The sequence below is a fragment of the Vicia villosa genome, unplaced genomic scaffold (assembly GCF_029867415.1).
Source record: "Vicia villosa cultivar HV-30 ecotype Madison, WI unplaced genomic scaffold, Vvil1.0 ctg.004750F_1_1, whole genome shotgun sequence".
Lineage (NCBI taxonomy): Eukaryota > Viridiplantae > Streptophyta > Magnoliopsida > Fabales > Fabaceae > Vicia > Vicia villosa.
This window is the reverse complement of record NW_026706505.1, coordinates 7,523-16,472: the sequence shown is the minus strand read 5'-3', so window position 1 is coordinate 16,472 and position 8,950 is coordinate 7,523. Positions and strand designations below refer to the sequence as shown.

The following is an 8,950-nucleotide window of genomic DNA, read 5'->3' as shown; positions in this document are numbered from 1 at the left end:
TGTTTACAAGCATGTAGAAATTGGTTTAGTAAAAAACATGTGCAGAATGTGAAAACTGTTGGAGATCTTGAACAGTTCGGTGAATTTTGAAGTTTGAATGAAATGATAATGGTTGAAACAAAAAACCTGTTAGCAATAGTTTATGTCAAATTGGTTAAAAAGAATGTTAATAAACAAAGGTAATAATGATGAATATTAATACATTGTTGATAGATGCATATGCGTATACAAAATTATTTTTTGTCTTATCGAATGTAAGAAGTGTGTGATACATATAAAAATGGGTTGAAATTATCGATTAAATAAACTTAAAGTTTTCCAAAATGTTACTTTTTTATATGAGTGAAATTGTGGGAATTATTGTTTAGAAATTTAATAAATTGTTAGTAAAAAGAAAACCCTATCAAATATTCATCATCGGATTGTGAAACTGACAGATTAAAACAAAAAGGGGTCTCATATATAATCATCGGCCAAGAACGTTGTAAAAAAAACATTTTAAAAAAAAGAGAGACCTCAGGTTAGGTATCATCATTGGCCAAAAGTTTGAGAAAAAAGTTTTAAAAACGGGGAGGCCTCATAGATTAATCATCGGCCAAAAGATAAAAATTTGAAAAGAAAACCTAAAAAAGATTTGAAGGGTTAGAAAATGTTTGATGGTTGAGGAAGTTTAGAAAATTGTTGATCAGGGTTAGAGAAGTTGTTGATGAAAATGAGAGAGTGGAGAGCCACTATTTATAGACTGAAATTAGGTCAAGATCGATCCTAAAAAGGAAATGATCCAACCCAAAGGCCCATGGACCTTCCTTGATGAACAAGATTAAGAACCTGGACGTACTTGTGTCCAGGTGCATCCAGGTGTAAAAAAGATTAAAAAAAAAAAAAGTTAAAATACATAAAAATGCACCAAGCGAGAATTGAACCCGTGACCTTTTGTTTGCAAGCCTTTCATTCTTACCAATTGTGCTATGTTATTTATTTGAAATAAAAAGCCAATTGAAAATATATGAAGCATCGGCCAACATTTTCTATTTATTAAAATAAAAGCAATTTAAGAGTAAACTACTATATTTTAAAATAGACTTTAAATCGAATATTTATAAAATTCAAGATGTCAACGTAAATGAACCCGAGATTTTATAAAATCCAATTTTAAAAATAATTTCGAGAATTTTTTGTCACTAAAAAGTGTGGGCAAATTTTGGGGTATGACAGCTGCCCCTGTTCAATCTTCTTAAACCTGAAGAGGTAGATTGGCGTATTCGCCACTCGTGATCTGAAGGTGGAAGAGGATTGAACACTAGAGTACCCAAAAATTTGTGTTCGCTGGTGCAGGAAGTAATATTGGAGATGGGCTTAAAGATGCCATCCAGATGTTTGGTAAGATGTTGTCTGAGATGGAGGAATTCATCAAAATGAAGTGATGTCTTATATAAGACTACCTGGAGAGGTTCCTAAATAGGATAGATCAATGACTGATGTAAATAAGATTAGGCTTTAAACAAAGCTCGGGAAGAACTATCTTGTAGAAGATTAACTGAGAAGCTCCTTGAAAGGGCAAGAGATGTCTTAAAAAAAATCGGATAAAGATGTTAAGGAAGATTACCTAAAAAGGTGGAGATATGTCTTAGAGAAGACTACCTAGAAAGGCTCCTAGAAAGGATGAGGAATATCTTAAAAAAGACTACCTAGAGAGGTTCCTATAAAGGATGGTAAATGTCTTAGAAAAGACTACCTAGAAAGGTTGATAACCGTCTTAGAAAAGACTACCTAGAAAGGTTGGTAAATGTCTTAGAAAAGACTACCTAGAAAGGTTGATAACCGTCTTAGAAAAGACTACCTAGAAAGGTTGGTAAACTTCTTAGAAAAGACTACCTAGAAAGGTTGATAAACGTCTTAGAAAAGACTACCTAGAAAGGTTGGTAAATGTCTTAGAAAAGACTACCTAGAAAGGTTTGATAAACGTCTTAGAAAAGACTACCTAGATAGGTTTGATAAACGTCTTAGAAAAGACTACCTAGAAAGGTTTGATAAACGTCTTAGAAAAGACTACCTAGAAAGGTTTGATAAAGGATGAGAAGTTCTTTAATTGTTTCTGAGTTATCTTTGGGGAAAGACTTGGAATGAAGCATTAGAATTGTATTTGTCTTGAATGAGTGTTAGGATTGAATCGTTGATACGATCGTCTTTGCACTGTACTTGGATGATAATGTTCTTTTGATTGTGAAATGACCTGAAAAGGCGAAATTAGTTTTATGCAATGTCATGATGCATGTATTGTGTAATGAGGTTCTCAAAATAAACAAGAATGTTGTATGTTATGCATGTAATGTGAATGAGGTTCTCGAAATAAACGAGAATATTGTATGTTATGTATGTATTATGAACGATGCATGGCTTGACTATATAGTCGAAGAATATTGGTAACTTTGTAAGGTAATTGCTGGTTGAGAAAATAAATCTCTGTATGCTGCTGGAGATAATGACAGGGTGGTTGAGAATTCCTATCTTTTGTTTTAGGAAATCCAGCTGGGGATTTTTATTACCGCTTGGGGATGAAAGTAGCTTGAGTGATTTGATCCTGATGTGCCCTGACTAGGGATAAGAGAGATGGATAACTAACCAAGTTTCCACTGTGAGTGCCAACTTTACTGGGAACAGTGAGTTTGAATAAACCCTGTTGGAGAAGAAGATTGTATTGGAGAGCCTGTAGTGTTGGGGAGCCAAGTCTCTGTTGGGAAGAGATTATTTGAAGGTAACTCCTCGAGGATTACTTTGTGGGGATATTGTTGTCAAAACAACTTTGTGAATAAGATCCCTTAAGATTTCAATTTTCATTGCCCCCATGTCACTTGATGTTGGAAAACATTTTCTTAACCATATGTGGCCCTTTGCATGGGGAAGTCTATTTGCCCCTGGAGTCGGTAACTTGGTATACTTGATTCTTGAGATTACTGGAATTAGAACTTCGAAGGAGATACTGATCCTGCTGCTAGTAGCTAAATAGCTTTTGCTGAGATTTGTGATCGATGCAACATGTCCCAAGTGATAAACTTGCCCCTCTGGCTGTTCAGCGTCTTTGAGAGATTCTCTGGATCTTGACTTGGTTGCCTCAGATGAATGGGATAATACCATGCCATGCCCCTTGTGTATATTGTCCTTTAGTCAACTGAGTCAAGCGTAAGAAATATCTTTGCCTTTTGATGCACTTCTGAAGCAACTTTGTCTGTCGGGAGGACTTTCTAAGATTTGTGTTATCATGAGCAACATGCCCCTGTATCATGAACTTAGGAATTATGCCCCTGATTGATCAGGGTTGGAGGTAATTTCAATTATGCTTGGGCAAATGCCCCTGATTGCCCAACGCTTCTGAGAGATTCTTCGAATCTTGACCTAATTGCCCCAGATATCTGAGCGCTTACTCACCGGAGTATTTCGACTACTTTTGTGCCCCTGAGGGTGATTATAATTTGAGATGTTCATGCTCGAACTCAATGGAGTTCTGAAGACAACTTGTCCCTTGGGAGAATTAAACTTTTCATCTGCAGCTCATGATGGAAGCTTTCCTGGTGTCAAATACTTGTTCACATGCAAAGAATGTTTAGTATGAGAAATATAATTCTAATGCAAAGTTCATGTTTGTCTTGAAGATTTTAAAAAAATATTTTTTTTGAAAGGATGTCAAAACATCGATTTTTGTGAAAAGTGGTGTGATACCAACTCAAACGTTTTAGCAAAACTCCTAGGAGTCGGTTTACAGTATTCTCGTTTACAGTATGCTTTCGAATTAACCCTGCTTCAATTAGGACTTTTGAGGGTTGTAACGTGGTCAGGTTCATGGTTTTAGAAAAAAAAGATATATAGGCTCAAAATTTTATTGGTGCCCACCCCCTTCGTGATGTTCTCCAACCTAAGTTCAGTTAACTCGATGCGAGCATTCATCCTTCAAGAGGAGCTTTAGACGATTGAGGAATTGATGAAGTGTTTGGACATGTCAATCATTTACCTTTTATTCTTGGTGTCTGATCACACGATCTTGTTATTTGAATTTATTGTCACACGACCTCGTCCTTTTGCTAAGGATCTTTTTTGTTTCATGTTCCTTAACTTTTGCCTGGATAAATTCTTTTGAATTTTGATGTCCAGCGGTATGCCCTAATTTTTGCCTAAGTCACTTGTTTTCAAGTTGTTGACTTAGCGGGTTTTTTTTTTTTAATTCGTTCTTTTTTTTTTGAGCAAGTCGTATGATCCTGAGATGTCTTTGATTTGTTGGAAAGATTGTGACAGCCTCATTTCTTGGTCGACGAGGGATAGTCGTTGTTGTATCGTCATATTTGACCTCTTATTGCGCGAGAGATGACCATTGCGGTCTCGACTTTTCCTCAACCTTTTGAAGGATAACCATTGTTGCATCCTTATATGCGCGCTCCTGATGAATTTTGAATGCTCAACCAGGTTAACTGAACACTACCCTGCCCCTGGGCTAAATATGAGGGTTTTTCATATAGAAAAGAAACTCCTACTTCAAGGCTCAAAGGGGTTGACAAGGGATTAACTTCCTTATATCTCTAGTGTCTGGGGATTTGAAACAATGCCTGTACATCATCAACAGGGTTTTACTCGAAAGCACACTATTTGAGATTATGAGTATTATGTGTTCGTTATTCTCCCTTCGGAGTTATCATGCTTTATCACCCAGAGTTTGGTATCACAAGCAAAGAAAACATGTTAGAGCGAGAGCGAATAAATTTTTCAAGACAAACATATTCAATGCATCATTATTATAGTTCAAAAACAAACAAGTATTGCATATAAACAGTATTGAATCAAAACAAGAAAGACTACGCATGAACATGCATGATGATGTAGAGACTGTCAACGTTGAGGAAATTTTCTCTGTATAGACTTATTGTTTCAGAAGATCTGTTGAGTCGAAGGAGAACTTCAAATCTGGATTGTAGGTGTGAATGTGATGACCTTTGCATCAATCAAGTCTTGAACCTCGTCTTTGAATGGTTGACAATCATCAGTTTACTGACCAAGTGCCCCAGAGTGGAAACCGAACCAAGCGTTCGTATATGAACCGCAAATTACTTCTAGGGGGAGGGTTCCGACGAAGCCACGCTGGAGTTGTGAGTATCCAGCTTTAGGGATTTGAGGAAGAAGATGAGAAACCCATTGTCTGGAACCCTATTATGCAATGATATGTATGTAAATGCTTATGCAATGTTTTCAAGGATCTTTATGGAATTTATTTTGCAACATTGAAATGTAGTTGCAGCTTTGTTGAAGAACTTTGACTTCCATCTTTGAACGTCCTTTTTTATGAATCAAGCTCACCATATCCAGTGGATCATAGCCTCTGATTCGGGATACCTCTGAATTTGAAGGTACATGGCTAGAGGAAAATAAATCCTCTTGCCCCTTGATAGGTATGGTGCCTATAAACTGAAGACACATGGCTAGAGGAAAATAAATCCTCTTGCCCCTTGTTAGGAATCTGGCTCTTGAGGATGGCACCTGGAATTGGGCGCCCTAAATACTTGAGATCCTTGAAAAAGGTTAGTTAGGTAAAGAGTTCAAGTTGTTAGCGTACACAAAAATCCTGCAAGGAAACCAAGCGGTTAGGGTATAAACAAATCCTGCGAGGAAACCAAACGGTTAGTGTATAAACAAATCCTGCAAGGAAACCAAACGGTTAGATAATGAATACAAACAAGTCACACAAGTAGCCTTAGGTTTAAATGCTTGCATGAAGTTCAAAGGTAAGTACCCTCCCCACTGAAGTTTAGTCGGATCAACCTGTCCTAAAATAGTAACCGGGTTCTATGGTGCTCATATCCCTGATCTTTCTCGCGGGCATTATCTCAACATGGCACTCGAACGGCCAGCCAAAAACATCCCTAGAGTCCAATCTCAATGAGTGTAGCATCGAGTATCAACCGGCTTCAGTCAGGAATCTAAAGCCAGCCATCTCGCTACTTCCTATAGGCCAAAGTCAAGTTCAACTAAGGTTCTAAGGGCGAATTAGTGCTTAATGACACTACGCGGAAGCCAAATGTCTCCTCGATCACTTTCAAGGGCCATCAGGACAAACCAAAGCGTCGCACTAACGGTGGCCACCAGATCAACCATATCGATACATGTCGTACAGTCTCCTTGGTCTATTGCCACATACCTAAAGTACACTAGATCCGGGTGTAGGATCTTTCACACAGGAACATTCCCAAGCAGTACCCTTAAAAATAAAGCACACAAACAAACAATTAAAAACATTTATAATGAACTAAGCCCTAAGGTAAACCCCTCTTATAAAATCCCCAGCAGAGTCGCCAGTTCTGTAACACGGTGAACTGACTTTTATTTTTAATAAGCAACAATGTTGCGGTAAGCATGAGTCGCCACCGACTTTTATTTTGTCCAATGTTAGGAAAGGTAAAAAGTACAGAAAAAGACCTTATTTGAAAGAAAGCGGGCTCGGGGGGTAAGTTATGAAAAGGGAAGGTGTAAGCACCCTTTTCATCCGTAGTTATCTACGGGCTCTTAACTTGCTTAGCTCATGTTTGTTTGTTTTGAGTTGAAAAGAGGCATAAAGACTTTAGCGTAAATGCGTAGCCTTAGTTTTTAGAAATAGTAGTGAAAAGATATATTTGAGCTAGGCAGGTTAAGAGCACTACCCTAACTAATTGGTCCGTTTCTATACTTTTTATGATTCCTAAGATTATCCATACTATATAGAAGTAGGAAATCCTTGTTATATTGGACGTACGGGTCATCGAAGGGTCATCAAGGTCGTTGAAGGCAACAGGTAGAGGTACCTTTAGCAATATTTGGAGGGACAATCATCGCTTTGTAGGCAACCATTCGAGGGACTAGATCATATCATCATAGGCAACATCATGGGTCATCGAGGGACTTATGATCTTTGCGATGATTTTTAGTCGAGGGACTTTTGCTAACAGGTACCTCTACATTCGAGGGACACGACCTTATATTCGAAGGCAGCCAAAGAGGGGCGTACCCTAGAGGTGAGTGAGTGCGATGTGTGTTAGTTTCAGATATGTTATCTTGATTTTAAGGTTAGCTAACGTTTAATTAATTAATCTTGCCATACACGCCTAATTACTAACAGTTAAATATGTACAGAAAATAAAGTGCGGAATGTAAACTCCTACGCTATTACATGGCTTCGGGGATGGGAGTACATAATCCAAATGGGGAGTGCGGAAAGATAAAGATCCTAATTACTATTACATCCCATGAGTAGATACAAAAAGTAATTAAAATGTGGAAAATAATAAAGTATATACAAATTAAAATTGTCCACGAGAAAATCTGAACGCCTCCAGATGGTAGCACCTCACAAAACAAAAAGGCATTAGCAAAATACATAAAATGATGTATAAATATGAACAACTAATGACTAAAAATAATAAAGAAATATAAATCACACTAAATTCTAAAAAGAGATAAATAGAATAATGCCAGTATTTTTAATATAAAAATGAAAAATATAATTAATATAATTATTAGCATATTTTTATATACATTTTAGAATTAACAGAAATTAACATAATAAAAATTGTTAGCAAGTATAAGAATCATTATAAGATTAACAAAAGCTAGCTAGAAAGGGGGGTGCGCTGGTATGAGGGCGTTACATGGACGAAAACGGATTGGGCTGAGGATAAAAGCCCTAAGCAAAGTTAATAGTCTACAAAACCCTAACAATAACAAAAAACGTTTGCCTCCCCTGTTTCCAACTCTCAGTTTCTGTTGTACACGGCTGAAACTCCCACCTCCAATTTTTTAGTTCTCTCCTACTCTAAACAACAAACCAACCACGACATTCATAACAACAACGGCAAAGGATTCGCAAAAATTAATCAATCACAACAAAGAAAATCAATCCTCATACAAGAATTCTCAACCTAACTCTCTAAATCAACCAAAACTTAAATCGAAAGATGAATTCTATGCGGTACAAAAGAGCGATAAAGATAAGAGAGTTACCGAGTTTAAACAGCTTCGACGGCTACCTCGAGGTAATCTCCCACTTCTTCTTCAATGATGTGAAGCTGTGATGCCGAGACTCTGTTACGAATCGTCATGCGGTAATTGATTGTTGTGCTCGACGTTGAATCTGATTGTTGTTTCTTTGAATGTTTCTGAAGGACGACTTTGATGTTGTTGGTGTTCTATTGAGTGGATGCGGTATTGCTCGCGAGGAGGGATGAGAACCGTGAGAAAAGCTCGTCGTGAGGGGAGAGAACTCAGGAACGGAGCTGCTTCTCGAGGAGGTCGACGGCTGCGCGTTGGATGCGATTTGACGGTGAAGATGATGTTCGTGTTGCCGTCGATGACGATCTGAGCGAGTTGATGCGGTGTGATCCTTGATGTCGCGTTCCTCCTTTTGCGATGATTGTTCTTTTGTAACCTGTTGTCCTTTTATTTTTCTACAAAACAAAAAAACAGTGAACAAAGATGATGGTTGTTGTTCTATTTTATTTTTCTGCAACACAAACAACAGTCACAGTTACTATAAAGTTGTACAAGCAATTGAATTGATTTGTGTTTATTATTATTTTTGTTAAATGTTTACAAGCATGTAGAAATTGGTTTAGTAAAAAACATGTGCAGAATGTGAAAACTGTTGGAGATCTTGAACAGTTCGGTGAATTTTGAAGTTTGAATGAAATGATAATGGTTGAAACAAAAAACCTGTTAGCAATAGTTTATGTCAAATTGGTTAAAAAGAATGTTAATAAACAAAGGTAATAATGATGAATATTAATACATTGTTGATAGATGCATATGCGTATACAAAATTATTTTTTGTCTTATCGAATGTAAGAAGTGTGTGATACATATAAAAATGGGTTGAAATTATCGATTAAATAAACTTAAAGTTTTCCAAAATGTTACTTTTTTATATGAGTGAAATTGTGGG

At 37.0% G+C, this 8,950-nt stretch overlaps 1 long non-coding RNA gene across 1 annotated transcript; it reads left to right on the top strand.

Annotated features, from left to right (window-relative positions):
- The first annotated feature begins 7,658 nt into the window (after positions 1-7,658).
- LOC131642274 (uncharacterized) lies at positions 7,659-8,595 on the top strand. Its single transcript, XR_009295821.1, has 2 exons — positions 7,659-8,045; positions 8,175-8,595. It is a non-coding gene; the product is annotated as an uncharacterized LOC131642274 (long non-coding RNA).
- The last annotated feature ends 355 nt before the right edge of the window (positions 8,596-8,950 follow it).